The sequence below is a fragment of the Eubalaena glacialis genome, chromosome 11, assembly GCF_028564815.1.
Source record: "Eubalaena glacialis isolate mEubGla1 chromosome 11, mEubGla1.1.hap2.+ XY, whole genome shotgun sequence".
Lineage (NCBI taxonomy): Eukaryota > Metazoa > Chordata > Mammalia > Artiodactyla > Balaenidae > Eubalaena > Eubalaena glacialis.
The window spans coordinates 103,800,597-103,821,341 of record NC_083726.1 but is presented as its reverse complement, the minus strand read 5'-3'; the positions used below and the strand labels follow the sequence as shown (position 1 = coordinate 103,821,341).

At 38.2% G+C, this 20,745-nt stretch overlaps 1 long non-coding RNA gene and 1 pseudogene across 1 annotated transcript in view; one reads left to right on the top strand and one right to left on the bottom strand.

The window, feature by feature from the left end:
* The window catches only part of LOC133101596 (uncharacterized), a 63,864-nt gene extending 43,378 nt beyond the window's left edge, over window positions 1-20,486 (top strand). The window contains exon 3 of the long non-coding RNA XR_009702663.1: window positions 20,422-20,486. This is a non-coding gene — a long non-coding RNA (uncharacterized LOC133101596). The remainder of the gene's footprint in view (window positions 1-20,421) is intronic.
* Window positions 4,590-9,032, bottom strand: LOC133101309 (large ribosomal subunit protein eL18-like; annotated as a pseudogene).
* Window positions 20,487-20,745: the final 259 nt, after the last annotated feature.

Sequence of the window (20,745 nt, the reverse complement as noted above, 5' to 3'; positions counted from 1 at the left end):
AACGGAAGAGAATGTCTCTGAGCCACTGCCCCCAGCAGGATGTATAGACCGACAGAGAATAGGGTGGCACAGGACACTGGGAAAGATGTTTTCAGAACAGGAAGCCATTCCTGATGCCGACGACAGTGGACTTTAAAATCTACACACTTTGATCCTGTCTGCCAGTGAGACAGGAACTGGCTGTGAGAGCTGTAGCAGGATAGACTACGCTGAGCCAGAAACAAGTGAAGAGGGCGAGTGCCTGAAACTCTACCTGCTGGAGGGGAGGAAAGCCTGCCAGAAACTCAGAAAGGGGACACTTAAGAGAACTACAGGCAGCTGCAAATGAAAAGACGGAGAATTGATCCTAGAGACCTCAAAGCAAAAAAGACAATCCCACAGCACAGGAGTGTAGAACTGGGGCAACACACAGTGAAGAAGATTCGAGACCAGAAGCTGTTCTTTTGCTCACACGAGCTTAAGGTTCCTAAGAGGAATTGGTATGTTATCTCCACCGTATAGTGTTTATAATTTGTTGTCCATAATTAGGCCTAAGAATAGCAAAATGTATATAGCTCTCATTCCTGTGTATGGATTCAGGCATTCCCCAGAAATCTCTTAATGAAGTCCCGAGGCTACCTTTCGGGTACCGTCCTATGTAGGACTCAACTATTAGTTAATATTATGGTGCCTAGCATGGGTAAGAACGTGCAAACAGAAGTGCATCGTTCTATTTCGATAAAGCACGTTACTTAAGTGACAGAGTCCCGGGAGTTCAGGTGTCGTGCCTGATTTCAGGCTCTGCAGTTAGAGCACCTGGGTTTGAACTCTGCCCAGCCACTTGCTTGCTAGTTGTAAAAGCTTGGGTCAGTCACTCCTCATTTGTAACTTCAGTTTCCTCATCTGCATAAACGTACACATGGAGATTGGAAGAGTGTTTACAATATAGAGCTGTAGCAAGAATCCAATAAGGTGAGTCACATACATTAAATAAGTGTTTATATAAAATGAATTGATTACCTGTTTATATAAATTTCCTGAGTTTTTCACACTAGATAATTCACATAAAACCCTTTGCTCTGTGACTGGCATATGGCTAAGTTCACAGAAATGGGGAAATGTTACTGTTAATGGGTTCCAAACGTGTGCTGAGTCCCTGCTGGGTACTGAGTGACTGTCGAAAATGTGCTGAATATCCAGCTATTGCTATCCAACCACACTTTATATTTCATGTTTGGTCCAGCCTCTTTCAAAGCTGCGAATTTTCCTTTTCTCTACAGTATCACTGATTTTTTTCTTCCAAAGTTCATAAGCAGTATATGATTGGTCTACCTCTCGGAATCTACCTCTTCTCTTCCCTATTGAGATTTTAGTGACAAGTGGCTTGGTAATATGATCAGTAATCCCTGGACCCCCTGCTTTTCCCATCCTTGTATTATTCAAGGGCTCTGATTCCCATTGCCTCTTTCCATCCCCTTTTCCCCTCTTCCTTCTTTCTTCATGTATTTCTAAGCCTCTATTATGTACACTGTATATTGCTAGAAGCTGTGGAAAATCCCAAGAAGCACACTCACATGTACACACACTCACACACACACACACACCATGTTCTCAAGCATTTAGAATGTATTTGAGGAGACAAGACATACAAAGTTAAATATAAGACTTGAATGGTGGGCTTCCCTGGTGACGCAGTGGTTGAGAATCTGCCTGCTAATGCAGGGGACACGGGTTCAAGCCCTGGTCTGGGAGGATCCCACATGCCGCGGAGCAACTAGGCCCGTGAGCCACAACTACTGAGCCTGCGCGTCTGGAGCCTGTGCTCCGCAACAAGAGAGGCCGCTATAGTGAGAGGCCCGCGCACCGCGATGAAGAGTGGCCCCCGCTTGCCGCAACTGGAGAAGGCCCTCGCACAGAAACGAAGACCCAACATAGCAATCAATCAATCAATCAATCAATAAATCTTTAAAAAAAAAAAAAAAGACTTGAATGGCAATGCAAGACACTATTGTAAGATATGTCCCAAAGCTGTTTATAATATGTGATCAGTGATAGTCCTTACAAACCTAGCATATCACACTGTCAATCTCTGTTGTGAATAATTGAGAGTTTCTGATTCCTTCTTGAACACAGAGATGGCTTTACTCTATAGATCATGAAAATGTAGAAATCATCGAATTCCAGTGATGCTAGATGAACTTAAAACCTTAAGCTGGAAGAAGTTAGAGATCCAAACGTCCACATAAAGGAAATTCAATAGCAGTTAAATTTTTGGAATTTGATGCAATTATTTGTTAGAGGGGCTCTCGAAATCACCACCAAATTCCTACTAGAGTGTGGATGAGCATAAAATACGAACAGAAAATTTGCCAACTAATGATATACAGAGAATTATTCCAAGTAGTGATGTTTTGATAAATGGACCTATTGTGTTTGGGAAATGTGAAATGAAACACAGATATTCCAGTAGGAGGAAAAACTTGGGAAGCAGTAATGCTAAGTGAACTGGGGTTATAACTGGTGGCAAATTCATAGGAACATGGAATGCAAGGGGTGCAGAAAAGAAAGACAATATGACTTTAGACTAAGCCAAGAAGTTACATTATAGATCAAGGGAAACATAGGCAAGTCTGTTTACATCTCCTTGGTAAAACACTTTTGGAATAATACACATGATCTCGGGGTTTCAGCACAAGGAAGACGTTGAAAAACAAAGGAGATTCCGATGTGAAAAGCACAAGTGATTATAAGGACCTGCCAGATTGATTTATGAGGTGTGACTGGCACAGTCACCACCTAAATCTGTGCACACATGTGAGCATCTCGTACAGAAACCCAATGATTATCAAAACAATTATAGTCTTCTTTCTCCGTTCTGTTGTCAAGGATAAGCTTTTGTTGGCTTAAGATCCCTTGCCTTGAAAAGGAGATTATTTTAAAATTTGTCATCAGGCAGGCCCTATCCAGGAAATAAAAATACGTGCAATTCACATACAATTGGCAAATTCAAGCTCGTTTGTAATGAGCTAAAGAGACTGTTCTAAAAACAAATGGTTCTAGAGGCAACAGAAATGAAAAATAACCTTAGCTGATGGATAAGGAGTAGTTGTTGCTAGACTTAGTCTTGGCCAGTAACCCAAGTGGGAGAGGAGAGGTAATAGAATGCAGAAAGAAATGAAAAACAAGCAAACAAGGCTGAAGGATGAGACATGCGCATTCAGTGACATAGTTTCTTAGGAAAGATGAGAGAGCTTGAGCTAATTTAATGATCATCAAGAAGGTGCTTAAAATTATCTTGTTCACTTAAAAAAAGGTAACTATATTATAAGCCATAAATTACTGAAATTATTATACCAGTATATAAGGAAAACACAAATGTTTTAAATATAGGGTAAAAATAGTTCTTGTTGGAGATACTGTTTACTCAAAAGGCTGACTCTGCATATATAAATGTTACGAAAGAAATCACTTTAAATTCCTTATGTAGTCAACTGGCATTTTATAGTGAACTGCAAAAAAAGTCAACAGCAAATGCAAAGAATTTTAGAATACATATATCTCAGAAACGATTGCCTTTTACTTATAAATGCACTTTAGAATATATTCGGCATGAATTGTTTTCTGTTTGGAAATAATTGCCTATAAGTGGTATAAAGAAAAGGAAAGTTATGGGCAAACACACAACTTGTAAAACTAAAGTATTTTAATGATTGTGATTCCACATATACTTATGCTTGATTTTAGGGGAAGTGTTTTGAAATTCATGTAGAGCACTGAAAAAAAGTTATAGCACAAATGATTCAAACTGAGGTCAATCAAATTATAAATCAAAACATAAATGTACCTCACAGTACATTTATTTTCAACATAGTCACAAAATAACCTGTTTAGCCGCTGAAACAAAGCTTATACATTTAAAAATTTATTTTAGAATTAACATCTTTTGAAAAAGTCAAAATTAGCTCCATCTGTACAAAAACCTCCCATTGCTTATCGTTGTTTATTGAATCAAATGAACAATTTTCAGCTTATAGGCAACTCAATTATCTATTCCAGGCTGCTCCACAGTATAGATGACTCAACCTATTTTTCCTATTTCATTAATTCATGGCTTATAACTTAATAGTTTATTACTTCTTTGTGAAGCGAACAGAATAATTTTAAGCACCTTCCTAATCATAAAGAAATTCTTTCAAGTTCTTAGAAGATATCTCATATGTTTCTTCTTGACTAGTTGTTGCCCTTCAGTGGTCTACGCAGGCCATGTAGGTGACATAAGTAGATACAGTGGATCTGGAGGGGACCAGACACATGGGAAAGGACACACCTGTCTGAGGGTGAGCCTCTGCACAGCCCTGATTGTTGACACGCAGTAATAGTCGGCCTGGTTGCTAACTCTTCCAATTCTTTAAAAGGAGCCTGAAATCTAACTCTTATGTGAAATTTCCAACTTTTGTAAGTGGGAATTGATTTTTTTAAAAAACACTGTGTAAACTCCAAAAGAAAATAAACAGTTTCCAGGCTAAATATGGTCCTTGGGCTTTCATCATTTTTTTTTTTTTCTTTTTTCAGCATCTAAAATCTTTTTCATAACAATGCAGGATCTGGAGTTAGTTTTTGTAGCCACGGCTGGCCTGTTGGCCTTTGGGCCCTTGGAGCATATGTGGCCGTGTGGGGTTCCTGGGGCCTTGCTGAGATGCCTGGACACCTCTCGGCCCTTTCAAGGACTGGAGAGGAGGACAGGGCCACAGCCCTTGGGAGGGGGGCGTCCAGGGCCAGCTGGTCAAAGGGGAGGATCTTGCCCCTGGCCTTGGGGATGTGGCTCTGGTGCGTCTGCCTGCCCGCAGTGTCCTGGCCAGGACACTTCATCTTCCGGATCATCCGGGAAAGGGACAGAGGCGGCCGGTGGGTGCGACTCACAAACAGCCTCTTCAGGCCAACCTGGTTGAAGGTGGAGTCAGTTTGTCTGTCCAGAAGCCTGTGCAGATTGGCCAACAGCCTTAAGGAGGTTTCCTGGCTCTTGGGCTTGTCAACGAAAATAATCAATAAACAATCAAAAATAAGAATAGAAAAGAGTTTTATATGAGCCAAACTGAGGACTATCCTGGAAGCCCCCTTCCCAGATTAGTCTGAGAAACTGCTCTGGAGAAGCAGGGTTTTCAGCACGGTTTTATATCTTGTCAGAACAAAGAACATCAAACAAGTCAGAGTTAGGACTTCCCTGGTGGCGTAGTGGTTAAGAATCTGCCTACCAGTGCAGGGGACACGGGTTTGAGTCCTGATCTGGGAATGATCCCACATGCCAGGGAGCAACTAAGCCCGTGCACCACAACTACTGAGCCTGCGCTCTAGAGCCTGTGCTCCGCAACAAGAGAAGCCACCGCAATGAGAAGCCTGTGCACCGCAATGAAGACCCAATGCAGCCAAAAATAAATAAATAAATTTATTAAACAAACAAGTCAGGGTTACATTTCTTCAAGGTTTCAAAAAAAAACACAACACAAAACACATACACAGTGAGTCAGCATGGCCTTGGCATCTGGGAAGGGAGTCTTATCATCAAAGGAGGACCAGCATTGGTGTCCCAGGAAGAGGGCATTTAATCTTTACTTTTAACATGGACATTCTTTACTTTTGGTCAATGTGCCCTTTTTCTTTAATAATTAAAGCAAATGTATAATGTTTGTTTGATAGGCCACCAACAGACTATTTTAGTTAGCATAAAATTCAAGTTAACGCATGTATAAGCCAGAATGACTTCCCTATATCTCAGTATGTGAACATTTCTTTTATCAGGCTCCTTGTGTCAAACCTTTCCATCCTTGTTATGGGGATGTCAACTCCATGATGGCGCCCTGTCCTTGGCCAGGTCCCGAAAAAGAGAGCAGAGCCAGGGTGGGCGGGGAAAGCCTTTAGCCAGTGGCATCTTGGTCCTTGAACTTTTGGTTTTAACCTCTATGGCAAACTCTAAACCAACTAACTCCCAACCTCCAATTCAATTTTCTGCCCTTGTGTCTTTGTTCACACCAGTTCATGGGCCAGGACAGCTGTCTTCCCTTTTTTCCTGCCAATTCTCTCTGAAACTTCCCCTGATCTCTTCTTTATGAAATATCCCTTCTTTTTCTCCAGATCTATTTTTTGTTCTCTGGATCCATGTAATAGTAAACCCTTTCCTACACCAAAGTGTTCTTTGTGTCTTATTCATTTATATATATATTTTATTCTTACTGCTAAGTGTTCCTACACCAAAGTGTTCTTTGTGTCTTATTCATTTATATATATATTTTATTCTTACTGCTAACAGTATAAAGTCCTTGAAGGCAGAGATTATTTTACTATGCCTGACACTTAGGAGACCTTCAGTAAATGCTTGTAGAACTGAAATGAATTGGATATGGAGGATATGACTTAACAGGTGCCCTGCTGGCAATGTTTTTCATGGAGACTCTTTTTTGAGCTGAACGATGTAGAGTTAATATTTACAAGGCTAAAGTCTAGGAAAAAAATCAGTTAAATCATGTTTCCTTAACAGATGGTGCATCTGTGTTTCCTAATGCAACATCCTGACTCTGTATAATTGTCATAATTAAGTAATAGTTGCCTGCACAATCTTTGGTAAAAAAGAATCTCTCCTATATGTGGAGTTTAAGGTAATGTCCCAATCCTGATGAATAAATGCTCCTGCATTTGACTCAACGTGGGCTGTTTCTGGTAGATTTCCTTCTTTGACCCCAAACAATTGATGAAGTCCTTCTTGGTTCAGTTTGTGAAGGTAGGTAGTTTAGAGCAAACCAGGCCTATGTGGTTAATTTCTGAAATGATCCTGGGACCCAGGACACAGAATTTTCTGGCTTTCTGGTCACTCACAGCTTGGTCTAATGCTTGAGATAGTATCGGGGGGACTCAGCAGAGCTTGAGGAGTGTTGATGGATTTTTTTTTTTTTCACTCACTTGAGCACTAAGTACATTTATCCATAGGATAATGATAAGAATTAGAAATTGTTATCATTCATACTTCTTTCTGTTTGATCTATATAAGTGCATTGTTTACAGGACAGTTGGGTGTGTGGTGGAAAGATCATTAAAAGAGACCAGCTGTTTGAAAAGCAAGGAGGTTACCTGAGCACCCCAGGATTAGTTTTCTCATGTGTGAGATAAAAAAATGATATGCCTGCCTCTTAGAGTAATCCTCATTTCAGGATTAAATGAAATAATGTATGTGAAAACAACTTTGTGAACATGCTTTCCAAGTGTTCACCGTTGTTTATTTGAAGAACTTACGCACTGTTCCTTTGGTGGTTGATATCTAATTTCTTGGGAACCCTTTTGAGTCAACAAACAATGGCAGGACCAAGTCAGGCCAAACCCACTGGTTTACTTATTGTCTAAGGCTACTTCACTCAAGCATGGCAATGCTGAGTAGTGACAACAGAAACCTTAGGTCCCATAAAGCAAGAAATATTTAATATCTAGTTCTTTACAGACAAAGTTTGCCTACTTCTGCATAGTTTTTCACTTGCAGGAGATATTCAGACATTTGGCTTCAAGTCTGAACTTGAAGAGTGCCCCACCTAGACCTTCTTAGGTTTACTGTTTATTTTTCCTGTGGTCACAGGGCAGGAATGAAAACACCTGTGGGATTTGGGACCAGAACAATAATTACTTCTCAGTCTTATCTGCTGCAGCCAGAAGAAAACATCTGCTTTTTTAATTTTGCAGAGAAGGGCAGAATTAAAACTCTCTGGGGACTTCCTCTGTATCTCTGACACAGAGAGGGAAGGTTGGAAGGCAGGTGAGAACATTTCCGGTGTAACAATGCAAACTTAACACAAGTCAAATTAGCTGAGGGTGACGCCTGGGCTTTAAAGTTTAAACCTAAATAGGTCTCATTGCTGTTCTTGAACCAGTGGATATATGTTGGCAAAAGTCCCACTAATTCTTCGATTTGTTTAATAAAAGTCATTTAAAAAAAATCAAATGGATCACTGGGCAGAAATTTGACCAGAAGCACCTTCCAACTGATAATTAGCTAGCCAATTTTTTTCTGAGTTTTATGTTACCATAAATATTCATGACACATTCCCCATCAAATTGTAAGTTCTTCAGGAAACACTGTTATCAGTTTAAGAACATGAATCAGACTGATAAAGCTAATTGGTTAGGCTTCTTTTTTCTCCTTCATTTTAAATAAAGCTGTCCAAGGTTCCCAGGGTAATGAAGAGCTTTGTTGTTATGACAACTGCTTATTCCTTTCCCTTTGAAGAAGCTTGTGATGTGATAGGCAACACATCAGGAATAATTAAAACAAATGATAAGCGAGACACATCCGCTTAGAGGAATAAACCAGCACAAACTTAAACCATTTTACTGGTTTTCAATTACTGTTTTCAACGCAAGAAATTCACATCATTTGAGCTGGTCATTTGTGCCAATTTCCATCATTTCTTGATCCAAAAATCTTGTCAGTCAGGGAGGATTTAGTTATATACCGAGACCTTTTTTGCCCAGTGCCTCTCACTGTCTAACTTACTCTTCTCCAAATAGTCTGAAACACCAGAAGTGATGGTTTATCAGGGCAAAGGGGCACACTTTAAAATGATTTTGAAAGCTCACATGATTTACATGCTCTGATTTCTTCAAGGAAAGGGCGGTTGTAAAGTACTATGGCTTTAGAGCTCACTCCCAAGAACCATAACACAGCTTTCACTTGTTGCTTTGTGCCAAGTTCTTTCACATCCCTTTCTCCTTTAACTTTTACTTGTTGATATCATGTCCATATCACAGCAGAGGACTCCAATCTCCCAAAGTCCAAGGGACACGCTCAAGGTAACTTGGCTGAAAATAATTAGGTGAGAATTCAAACTCAAGTCTTTTGACTCTAGTTGCTCTTTATAAGATGCTAAACTGAAGGAAAACATTGATTTGAATAATTAAAATATAATTCTCTACTGAGGTGGGCTATTACTCTTACTCCAATTCCTCCTCATTTCTTTGCTAACCCTTCGACTAGCTAGCCTAATGCATTCTTCCCCCAACTCCAGGGCATGAACCATTGGGGGGTTATAAAAATTTTAGGGATAAAACACAGATTCTTTTGTTTTTAAAAAATTAATGAGAGACTAGGATATAAAGTGTCAGGGTTTCTTCACACGTAGTGAGGGTTTTATGTATGGTTTTATGACTTTTTTTTTCATTTTATATATTCTCGTGTATACTTGGTTGTAAGTCATGGTCTAAAAAGCTTGAAAGTCACTTCTCTGTACTACCTTTGTTCACCTCTTAATTCTCTAATTTTATTTCACTTCTCTTTTTCTGCCTTTTTTGATGCTGACAGACATGAAATACACTGTTAAATATTTGTCTTTAATAAATGGTAACTGCAAAATCAGACTTGGCTTCATCTCTCTAAAATAGTAAGAAAACAAAGAAAGCTGTCCTTCTTACATGAAATTTAAGACTCCGTTTTTCCATTATGAGAGTCGGGGAACTAAGACCTCAATGAAAAAACAAATGATGCTGCAGCCCTCTAAATTAAATGCTATGCATATATTGACAAGATTTTCTTCCATACTTTCTGTGAACCTCTTCAATTTTACTGTGGGGTTCCTGGCTTAATTGCTACTCTTCTTGGAAAGAGCCACAGAGGATTGGGAAGGAATTTATATGAGAAGAGTGAATACGAAAGTGTATTGGAGAGATGTAAACATAGGATAGACTTCTATAAAGTATTCTTGCCAAAAGTATTTAACCCGAATTCATCAAGCCTCTAGACCTAATCTGTAGAGTAGAGGAAATACAGGGGATGGAGGCACAAGTTAAGTGACACCGTAGAGAAACAGACAAATTCAGAGTGTGTGTTGCTATAAAGACAAATTTGTCTAGACTTTCTTAAAAGGAAAGGTCATGGAGGGAAAAAGAGTGGGCTTAGGTACTAGATTAAAAGAGACTAAAGAGACAGTTAACAACCAAATGTAATAAGAGAGAATTGATTGAATACTGCATAAAAAATGAATTTATAAAAGTCATTTTTGGCATAATTGAGGAAAATTAAATATGGACTGGATATTAGATATTATGGAATTGTTAATTTTCTTAAGTGTGATTATATTATGGTTATGTAACTGAATGGCTTTATTCTTAGGACATGCATGGTGAAGTATTTAAAAATGAGGTGTCACGTCCATAATTTGTAATTTACTTCTTAATAATTCATTTATCTATCTATCTATCTATCTATCATCTATCTACCAATCCTGCATCTATCAAAAGAGAGAGAGATAGATTGAGCAAGTGTGGTCAAATATTTACAGCTAGTAAATCTAGGTTAATGATATATGGATTTTAAAAAATACAATCATAACCTGTCTCTAGGCTTAAAAAGTTTTCAAAATAAGAAGTCAGGAGAACAAAAAATACATATGGTATGATTCCATTTATATAAATTTCAAAAATAGACAAAGCTAATTTATGGTGTTAGACATCAGTATGTAGGTTGCCTCTGGGAGGGCCTGAAGGGATTATGATTGGGAAGGGACACAAGCGGATTGAGGTCTAGGACTATTCTAATCCTTAACTTGGGAAGTGGTTATGTGGGTATGTTCCCATTGAGACAGATCACTGAGCTGCATATTTTGTATATGTCTTGTGCTTAAAAAAGTAAAAAGACAGAGTAGATAATTAACATTCGAGAGTAGTTTATTTCTGCTGGGGTTGAAGGGATTGATTTTTCAGTGTGAGAAAAGGGAAAGTAAAAGGCTGGACTTATATCAAAGGCCATGTCTGAGTTTGGGCAAGGCCTTCAGAAATCTCTTGAGTTTGGGGAAATGGGGGCTTAAGCTAATTTGTATAGTTTCTGCATGTGGCTAATTAAAAAATATTTTGCTGTTAAAATTGCTTAGATGAAAAAAAATTAAAGTAATTAAAAATTATTGCTTCAGATGTTGAATTTTTTTTTTTTTTGATTGCGTTGGGTCTTTGTTGCTGCGCACAGGCTTTCTCTAGTTGCGGCGAGCGGGGGCTACTCTTCGTTGCGGTGCGTGGGCTTCTCATTGCGGTGGCTTCTCTAGTTGTGGAGCACGGGCTCTAGGCATGCAGGCTCAGTAGTTGTGGCTCGCAGGCTCTAGAGCACAGGCTCAGTAGTTGTGGCGCACGGACTTAGCTGCTCCGCGGCATGTGGGATCTTCCTGGACCAGGGATCGAACCCGTGTTCCCTGCATTGGCAGGTGGATTCTTCACCACTGCGCCACCAGGGAAGTCCCAGATGTTGAATTTGAAAGCCCTGCTATACCATATATGGTTGTCACACTGCTTTAAGTTCATTATTATACAGTTGTGTTGTAGCTATTTCTGTAAGATTTTTACAACAAGATACAAAATACTATGTATTTTTTATGCTAAGAGAGTATGTGCTTATCTTCCAAAGGTAATGGTACTGCCAGGCAGAATGGAATCTGGTTTATGGGCAAAAATGGCTATTTCTCAGTTGGTATTTCTCTAAGCTTTTAACTTTGGATTAGGAAGAGAATCAATAATTCTCCCCACTTTCTACTACATCTCTCCTATCATGGGTGGTTGCAGGTTTCCTGGATGATGGTTTAGAACTCATTCATATACTGGGGCATTTGCTACCCAAAGGGGGTTATGAATCAAAAAAGTACTGCTAAGCTCCTACAGTGGTATAAGATGGTCTTAACTGGTATTATGGTGATTCTTAGGTATCACGACAGTTTCTGGGAAGTAAAACCATCCACTCTGACCTGGGTGCTGTTTATTTTTCTTCTGATATATTCATCTCTTCTTTCATTCATTTATTCAACAGAGTCCTTCACTGGAATGTACGTTTCATGAGGGTAGGGACTTCATCTGTCTTGTGCACTGCTGAATCCCTAGTACCCAGTAGCTAGCACATGGGAGACGCTTAGAAACTATCTGTTGAAATAATGAATGGATAAATGTGCTTTAAGAACCTAATATATGTTCAAAGCAGGCGTAGAACAGAGAGAATTGGAGGTTGAGACTTAGTATGAGCAAAACAGTGGAATCCTCTGCCTGTCTTAAGGGATTTCAGCTCAGAGTTTTATCTCCTCAACTCTTGTATTAGTTAAGGTATCGCTGGCTGCCATAACAGGAAACTCCTAAGTCTTAGGGGCTTATGATATCAAACATTTATTTTTTATTTAAGTAACATCCAAAGTTTGTGTTTGGTACCAGCTGAAGTGGAGGGTGGGGAAAGCAGGATCCGTGGAACACAGTTATTCTGAGATCCGGGACCATGGAGGCTCTGAATGCACAACCCAGGCACCTGAGCTCACTCTGACCACTGATATTCAGCTGGTGGAAGGGAGAGGATGGAGAAGACACACGTGTTTCTTAACGATCTTGGCTTGAAGTGATATCTACCACTTCTGCTCACGTTCCGTTGACAAGAACTAATCACACCCTTCTTTATCCCCTACTCTAGATGCAATGGGGGCTGAGCGGGTATAGCTTCACGGGCTGATGACCTGGGCAGCACAGGGCCTCATGCCTAGAAGGGCTCTGTGCTGGGTTTAATGCTCTGTTATCATTATCTTGAAATTATTGGTAATTTTTTAAAAGTGGGGTCAGCATTTTTATTTTACACCAGGCCACACAAATTATTTAGTGGGGCCTGAGGCTGAGAAATGTACTCTTTGACAGGGCAGCCTCTTCCCAACAATTGCTCTACATTATGGAAGGGAATCATAAATATTTGGTGGATAGCTAGCTATCTCTGCCAGCCCTAAGCATTGTTTCCAAGTCTGAAGCAAATAAGGGTTCATATGATATTTTAAAACATCCAGCATTTAAGAATCCCCAGTAACCAAGTGAAAAGAATCAAAAAAGTACTGCTAAGCTTAAAGCTTTTTTAAATGACAGAATGCCACTAGCTTGGCTAGGAAAAATTTACAGCAAGGGCATATCTTAATAGAATGGGCATCTGTGGAAAAGCAACATGGCACAGATATATGTGACAATTGTAACCACATGCCAGTTCTAGTATTTTGGATTCAAGAAATATTTAATAAGTATATAGTAAGTGTCAGCCATTCATCTATGGTTAGGAAACCACAGTTAAGATAGACCAAAAAGAAAAAATCCCTGCCAATTAATTTATATTTAGTGCCATTCTTTTATATGTATATGTATATACGTGTATATATAAAAGAATGGCATTAAATATATATTTTATATATTTAATTGTATATATATATATATTTAATTGAAGTATAGCTGATTTACAATGTTGTGTTAGTTTCAGGTGTGCAACAAAGTGATTCAGTTATACATGTATATTTTTTTCAGATTTTCCATTATAGGTTATTACAAAATACTGAATGTAATTCCCTGTACTATACAGTAAATCCTTGTTGCTTATCTATTTTATGTATAGTAGTTTGTATCCATTAATTTCATACTCCTAATTTATCCCTCCACCCCTCCCTTTCCCTTTTGATAGCCATAAATTTGTTTTCTATGTCTGTGAGTCTGTTTCTGTTTTGTAAATAAGTTCATTTGTGTCATATTTTACATTCCACATATAAGTGATATCATATGGTATTTGTCTTTCCCTATCTGGCTTACTTTACTTAGTATGATAATCTCTAGGTCTATCCATGTTGTTGCAAATGGCAATATTTCATTCTTTTTTATGGCTAAGTAATATTTCATCATATATATATATATATATATCTCACATCTTCTTAAACCAGTCGTCTGTTGATGGGCACTTGGGTTTTTTCCATGTCTTAAATGCCATTCTTTTATATTTCAAAAACAGCTTTATAGAAGTATAATTGGCACAATAAACTTCGTATATATAAAGCATATAGTTTAATTTAAAGTAATGTAATTTAGCATATGTAATACCTGTGAAATCCCCTTCCCACCCCATTCAACCTCCAAACAACCATTTATCAGCTTTCTACCAATATGGATTAGTTCGTATTTTCTAGAAGTTTATATATATGTACTATTTTTTGTCTGACTTCTTTTTCTCAACATAATTATTTTGATATTCATCCATGTTGTTGCATGTATCAGTAGTTCATTTCTTTTACTGCTGAGTAGAATTCCATCGTATGGATATACCAACTTGTTTATCCATTCATTTGTTGTTAGACATTTGAACTGTTTCCAGTTACTGACAATTACAAATAAAGCTGCAGTGAACATTTGTGTACAAGTACTTATGTGGACTTAGGCTTTCATATATCTTAAGTAATACCTAGAAATGAAATGGCTGGTAGGTGTATGTTTAACTTTTTAAGAAATTGCTAAACTGTTTTTCAAAGTGGTTGTACCATTTTACATTCCTGCCAGCAGTGCAGGAATAAGAATTACAGTTGCTCTACACCATCAGTATTTTTTTAAATTTAATTTTATTTATTTTTTTATACAGCAGGTTACCATCAGTATTTTTAATTTTAGAGATTTTAATAGGTGTGTAATGGTATTTCATTGTAGTTTTAATTTGCATTTCCCGAACTACTAATGATGTTTAAAATCTGTTCAATACATTTTTATTATTTCTGTTTTAAATGCAAATTATCTTTTAGGGAGCATTGCATAATAAGAAAAAAAGTTTTTATATTATCCACATAGTTTATAAAATATTATTTCAGCTTTTGCATTTAAAAAAGATTTGCCTTCATTTTTGAAGTACATTTTTACAGGATATAAAATTGTAGGTTGACAGTTTCATTCTTCCAGTACCTTAAACTTGGCTGCTCCACTGTCTTCTCACTTGTCTTATTTCCAGTGAGAAGTCTGTTATCCTCCTTATCTTTGTTCTTCTGTACATAACGTGTCTTTTTTTCCTCTGGCTGCTTTAAATTTTTTTCTTTTCATGACTGGTTTTAAGCATCCCAATTATGATGTTCCTTGGTGTAGTTTTCTTCATGCGTATTGTGCTTGGGGTTTGTTGAGATTCTAAGACTTGTGGGTTTATAGTTTTCATCTAATTAGGAAAAAATTTGATCATTATACCCTTAAGTATTTTATCTGCCCCATCGCTTTCATGGATACCAATTACATGTATATTAAGCCACCTGAAGATGTTCCACAACTCATGGAAGATCTGCTCCTTTTTTTCCAGTCTTTTTTCTTTCTGTGTTTCTTTTTGGATAGTTTCCAGTTCTTTGTCTGAAAATTCACTACTATTTTCATCTACAGCATCTGATCTATTATCATCCACATATGGTGCATTTTTCATTTCAGGGATTATAGTTTTCATGTCCAGAAGTTTGATTTGCATTTTTTATATATTTTCATGTTTCTGCTTAACACGTTCAGTCTTTTGTCATAGTGAACATAGGAAATACAGTTGTCAAAACTGCTTCAGTGTTCTTGTCTATTACTAATCCCATCACCTGTGTCATTTCTGGGCAGAATTCCATTATGGGGTATAATTCTTTTATACTCCAAGGCGATCCACTGTAGGTCTTCAGAGCTCTGTCTGCAGCTCTCTTCTCTCTGGTGACCCTTCTTTGTGAATTCTAGCTGCCTTGGCCTATGTGGACTTCCAGCTTCGTTTCCTCAACTCAGGCGCACCTCGGGGCTCTACCTGGGGTCTCCTCTCCTGTGCTACAGCCTGGGAACTCTCCCCAGCTAGGAAACTGGGACAATTGTTAGGTTCACCTCATTTCTTTCTTGTCTCGCAGTGATGGTTGCCTTTAATTTTCTGGTGTCCAATTTCTTGAAAACCTCCTTTTAAAATATATTTTGTCTTTTTTTTAGTTGTTTCAGGCAGGAGGCTAAGTCTGGTCACTGTTACTCATCTTGGCTGGAAGTGGATATCTCTATGACATTCTTTTTTTTAAAAATTTTATTGTATAATGGAGTATAGTTGATTAACAATGCTGTGTTAGTGTCAGGTGTACAGCAAAGTGATTCAGTTATACATGTACATGTATCTATTCTTTTTCAAATTCTTTTCCCATTTAGGTTATTACAGAGTATTGAACAGAGTTCCCAGTGCTATACAGTAGGTCCTTGTTGGTTGTCTGTTTTAAATGTAGCAGTGTGTACATGTCAATCTCAAACTCCCAAGAGTTTGGTAGACATTCTTGACTACCTCTTAGAATCTCACAGCCACCACCAACACCAGCACACACAAAAAAGGCCCTGTCAGAGAATTGAATCGTAGTGAAGAATATAACTTTCTTGTACACAATTGATGCTCAATAAGTATTGCACAGGTAAACAAATGAAGTACTGGAAGGGATACCTCTGAGAAGAAATACAAAGGAGGAGGAGAAGCAGAGTTGTATTTGCCTTCTTCATACCACACCTTGTTGATAGGGATAACAGAAACGAAGCCTGCAGTTATGTCGTTTGTCAGGTATTGCTGGTTCAGAAAGCAACAGTGGCAGGTATAGGTGCCAGGGAAATGAAGCATTCCTACTTAGCAGAATGGGAACACTTCAGTTCCTCATGCTAATGTCATCATAGGGATAAAAGCAAATACAGTTCAGCAGATGCTAAAAAAGTGGTGGGGTGAAATTGATAGTGTCTACAGTATGAAATATCTTTGGATGGAGATATACAGTTTGTGAAATAATGTCGTTGCACTTCAAAGTCTCTTGCTGCCCTGATCCCACCCTGAAATTTCTCTTTCCTCACCAATGAAACAATGTATTGCATAAATGCCGTGATGTTTGGGGAGCACCCAGTGTATCTGTGCAGAACATTATCTTAGCTGTGTGTAATGAGGAATCCTGCGGCCTGAAAAAATGGGAGACTGCTGTGCCTGCTAGCAGTACTATTATTCTCCACATAGAGCTGGGGGCCATTTCGAGTTTGGAAAAAATAAAAAACATGGACTAAGCCAACTGAGTATAATATAATTCTTGAAATACAAGCAGTCCTACACTTTTCTTTTAAATCCACTTAAGTACCTGAAAAGCTTTAAGGAGGGATTTTAATGACTTAATGCAAGAGCTGTGCACAGAATTAGCATGTCTGAAATTTTTTTCTTTCTCCTTTAAACTACTGAAGAGAGGACTGTAGAGAATTTCTGAGATTGGGATATGTGGCTTATTGACATCAAAACCATGTACCACAAGGGCAGTTTAGACAAAGTGAATGTGGCTTCGTTTTTAGCCCTTAGGGAGAGGCTTCCTCTCCACCAACTTTCAGAGCACAACCCCTGTCGCTGAGTTGGCGACACAGAGGATGAACCTATGTCCATGGTTTCTGTCTAGTGGACGATAAACACTAAATCCCCTTTTCACTGATTTGTTTTTGTGAAATTGTGTGATCACATTGACCTCTCAATATGCAAATATTCCTAGGAGAGGTACCACAGTGAAAGTTTTTATCGGATCATTTCTTCTCTTTCACAAAAGAGACTGGTCAGCATGAAAGGCCTGAGGACGTTGGGAGAGGAAGGAATAATAGAAGGGATGAAGAAAAAGAAGGCAGGACCCAAGGATGTACCTCCAATTTCAGAATTCCGCTAAGGAGCAGTAATGTCATCACTCATTCATCTATTCATGTATTCAAGCCAACAAAATTTTACTGAGTGTAAACACATAATTTATTATTTTATGTCCTTCCTCATACTTAAAAGGATTTTTGTGTTTATGATACACACCCAGTTCCCAGTGTGGACATGATATAGACCCAAAGGCCACAGAAAAACAGTTTATAGAAAAATGTAAACAAAAAGGCGGGGAGGGGTGAGATGTGACAGGGTGAGAGAGTGTCATGGACATATATACACTACCAAATGTAAAATAGATAACTAGTGGGAAGCAGCCGCATAGCACAGGGAGATCAGCTCGGTGCTTTGTGACCACCTAGAGGGGTGGGATAGGGAGGGTGGGAGGGAGGGAGATGCAAGAGGGAAGAGATATGGCAACATATGTATATGTGTAACTGATTCACTTTGTTGTAAAGCAGAAGCTAGCACACCATTGTAAAGCAATTATACTTCAATAAAGATGTTTAAAAAAAAAAAAAAAAAAAAAAAAAAAAGGCCAATCATATATCAAAGTGTAAAGTGCTATATAAATGAAGGTATTTTAAGGTAAGTTATGACAGGCACCGTTCAGAGGAAAGGAGAACTCTAAAAAGAAAAGGGATAGGGTTTGGTAAATAACTAGAAGTAGATATGGCCCCAAGATCAAGCAAGCGTGTCCCCAAGTTGCCAGTTTGGGCAACTAAGAGTTTTCATAACTGTGATATAAAATGCTGGCAAAGGAACAAATTTGGGGGAAAGATAATGAGTTCAATTTTGGAAATATTGAGTTTGTCTATTCTATAGGCAACATCCAATGGTGGTTGGATATACTGGTCTAGAGGTAAGAAGAGGCCTTTCTAAACTGGAGGTAGAGATTTTGGAGTTATCTGTTTTTATGTAGTAGTTTACTGTGTGAGTTGATAAGATCGACCAGGAAGGTCAAATACACAGAAAAGAGGGTAAGGGCAGAAGAACAATTTTAACAGGAAGTGTAGGCAATGTGGAAAAACTGAATTAGGAGGTAGGGGCACAGAAAGGCAAGAAGGAAACCAAGGGGCAGTGATGTGACAGAAACCAGGGGAGGAGAAAATTTCATGGGGTTGGGGAGTGGTTGTCAATAGTGCCAAAGGCTTTAGAGGGGTTAGGGAGACCAATGTAGGAACTGGACAGGACAATTCAAAAAAATCCAATAATGTGATGGAAGTGGAAGCTAGACTTCAGTGGATTGAAAAGTGAGTGTCATGGAAGCAACCTAAATGTCCATTGACAGATGAATGGATAAAGAAGATGTGGTACATATATACAATGGAATACTACTCAGCCATAAAAAAGAGTGAAATAATGCCATTTGCAGCAACATGGATGGACCTAGAGATTATCATACTAAGTGAAGTAAGTTAGACAAAGACAAATATATGATATCGCTTATATGGGGCAACTAAAAAATGATACAAATGAACTTATTTACAAAACAGAAACAGACTCACAGACATAGAAAACAAATTTATGCTTATGGTTACCAAAGGGGAAAGGAGGGTAAATTAGGAATTTGAGATTAGCAGATACAAACTACTACATATAAAATAGATAAACAACAAGGTCCTACTGTATAGCACAGGGAACTATATTCAGTATCTTGTAATAAACCATAATGGAAAATAATATGAAAAAGAATATATATATATGTATAACTGAATCACTTTGCTGTACACCAGAGACTGACACAACATTGTCAATCAACTATACTTCAATAAAAACAAACAAACAAACAAATAAATAAATAAAGGGTTACATGGTTAGTTTAAAAAAGAAAAGGAGTGAATGTCAGGGAAAGAAGTGTAGATGCTAAGTTTACCCTTTCAAGGCAGGTTAGCTGTGAATCTATTAAACCCCTCCAACATGTGGTCTCTGGCCAAGAAATTGTATTGTGTTCCTAAGGAACTTATCTGAGATAAGCACAAAAATGTACATATACCAGTACTGATCACAGCATTATTTATGATGATACAAAATTGGAAACAACTTTAATGTTCAATTATAAGGCATTGGTTAAGTAATTTATGGTTCAGTCATATAAAAAAATACCACCATTAAATTTATATTGAAAGGAATATACAGACATAAGAAACGCTTACAACATGTTTTCTAAGACTTCTGCATTGAGACTATATTCATTTTTTAATTTTGGGAAAAGTCACTAAACATGCTATCTATACCCAAAATAAGCCTGGCTGTGAATGCAGAACAGAGATAAGGCAGTTAGTGGAGGGAATCAGTCAAGGAATGGTTTTCCTTTGCTTCATCTTCCTCTCCCTCCTCTGTTCCCCTTCTTCCTCTTTAGTTAATTAGAGACCCTGGAACATGCTTATTTGCTCGGAGGAAGGAGCCAGCAGTGAAAGGCTTAAAATACTGGGGACTTGTTGTGGGACAGGGAGGAATAAGAGAGGAAGCAAGATTCATCTGAAGTTGGGAGAAAATCAGATTCGGAGAAGAGAGGAAGAGTGTAATGGTAAGAAAGAGTGAAGAGAGGATGGGAGAGGGAGAGAAATAGATGGGGATGTAAATGTGTAGATTGATGAGGAATGAGGGGGAGACCATTTGAGAAATGTTCATTCAATACGCTTTACTTTTTCTGTGAAAGAAAAGCTAGATCACCCATCTGCAGAATATAAGGAGGTCATGGGTGGTGCTGAAAGCTTGAGAAGGGTTAAAGTTTAGTAAGGGGACCGTTTGTAGGGAATGGGAGAGAACACATCAGTACTTGGAATGAAAACTTATAATGCTAATGCGTGCCTTGTTTCCTTTCATGTCAATTCCATGATGAGACCAAAAAAAAGGGGGAACAGAGTGTGAGTGTATTAGTGATAGGAATTTAACTGTAAGTGTGTGAATGAGTAAGCTTCTGCCTCTCCATCTCATTACAAGCATTAACATGTATTTATTAAATTCTTATGATCAAGGCACCGAAGAAACTACAATGATGAGATATGGTGCCCATCCTTATGGAACTTACATCTGGTTGAGGAGATGAATCACGGCCACTTGAAAAATTAACTGCATTACAAGGTAATTTTGCCATAAGTGATGAAAGCGGCATAAAGAATCAGACAAATGATTGATCACTTACAACTGGAGTAGTCAAGGAAGATTTCATATTATTTTTACATTGCCTTTGTGTATTTATTTATTTCTCCTTTCCGATAGAGTAGGCACTGCCATGTTCATCTTTAACCCCTGTCACATTTCTTGGTACGTGACAACCACTTAATAACCATTGCTGAATG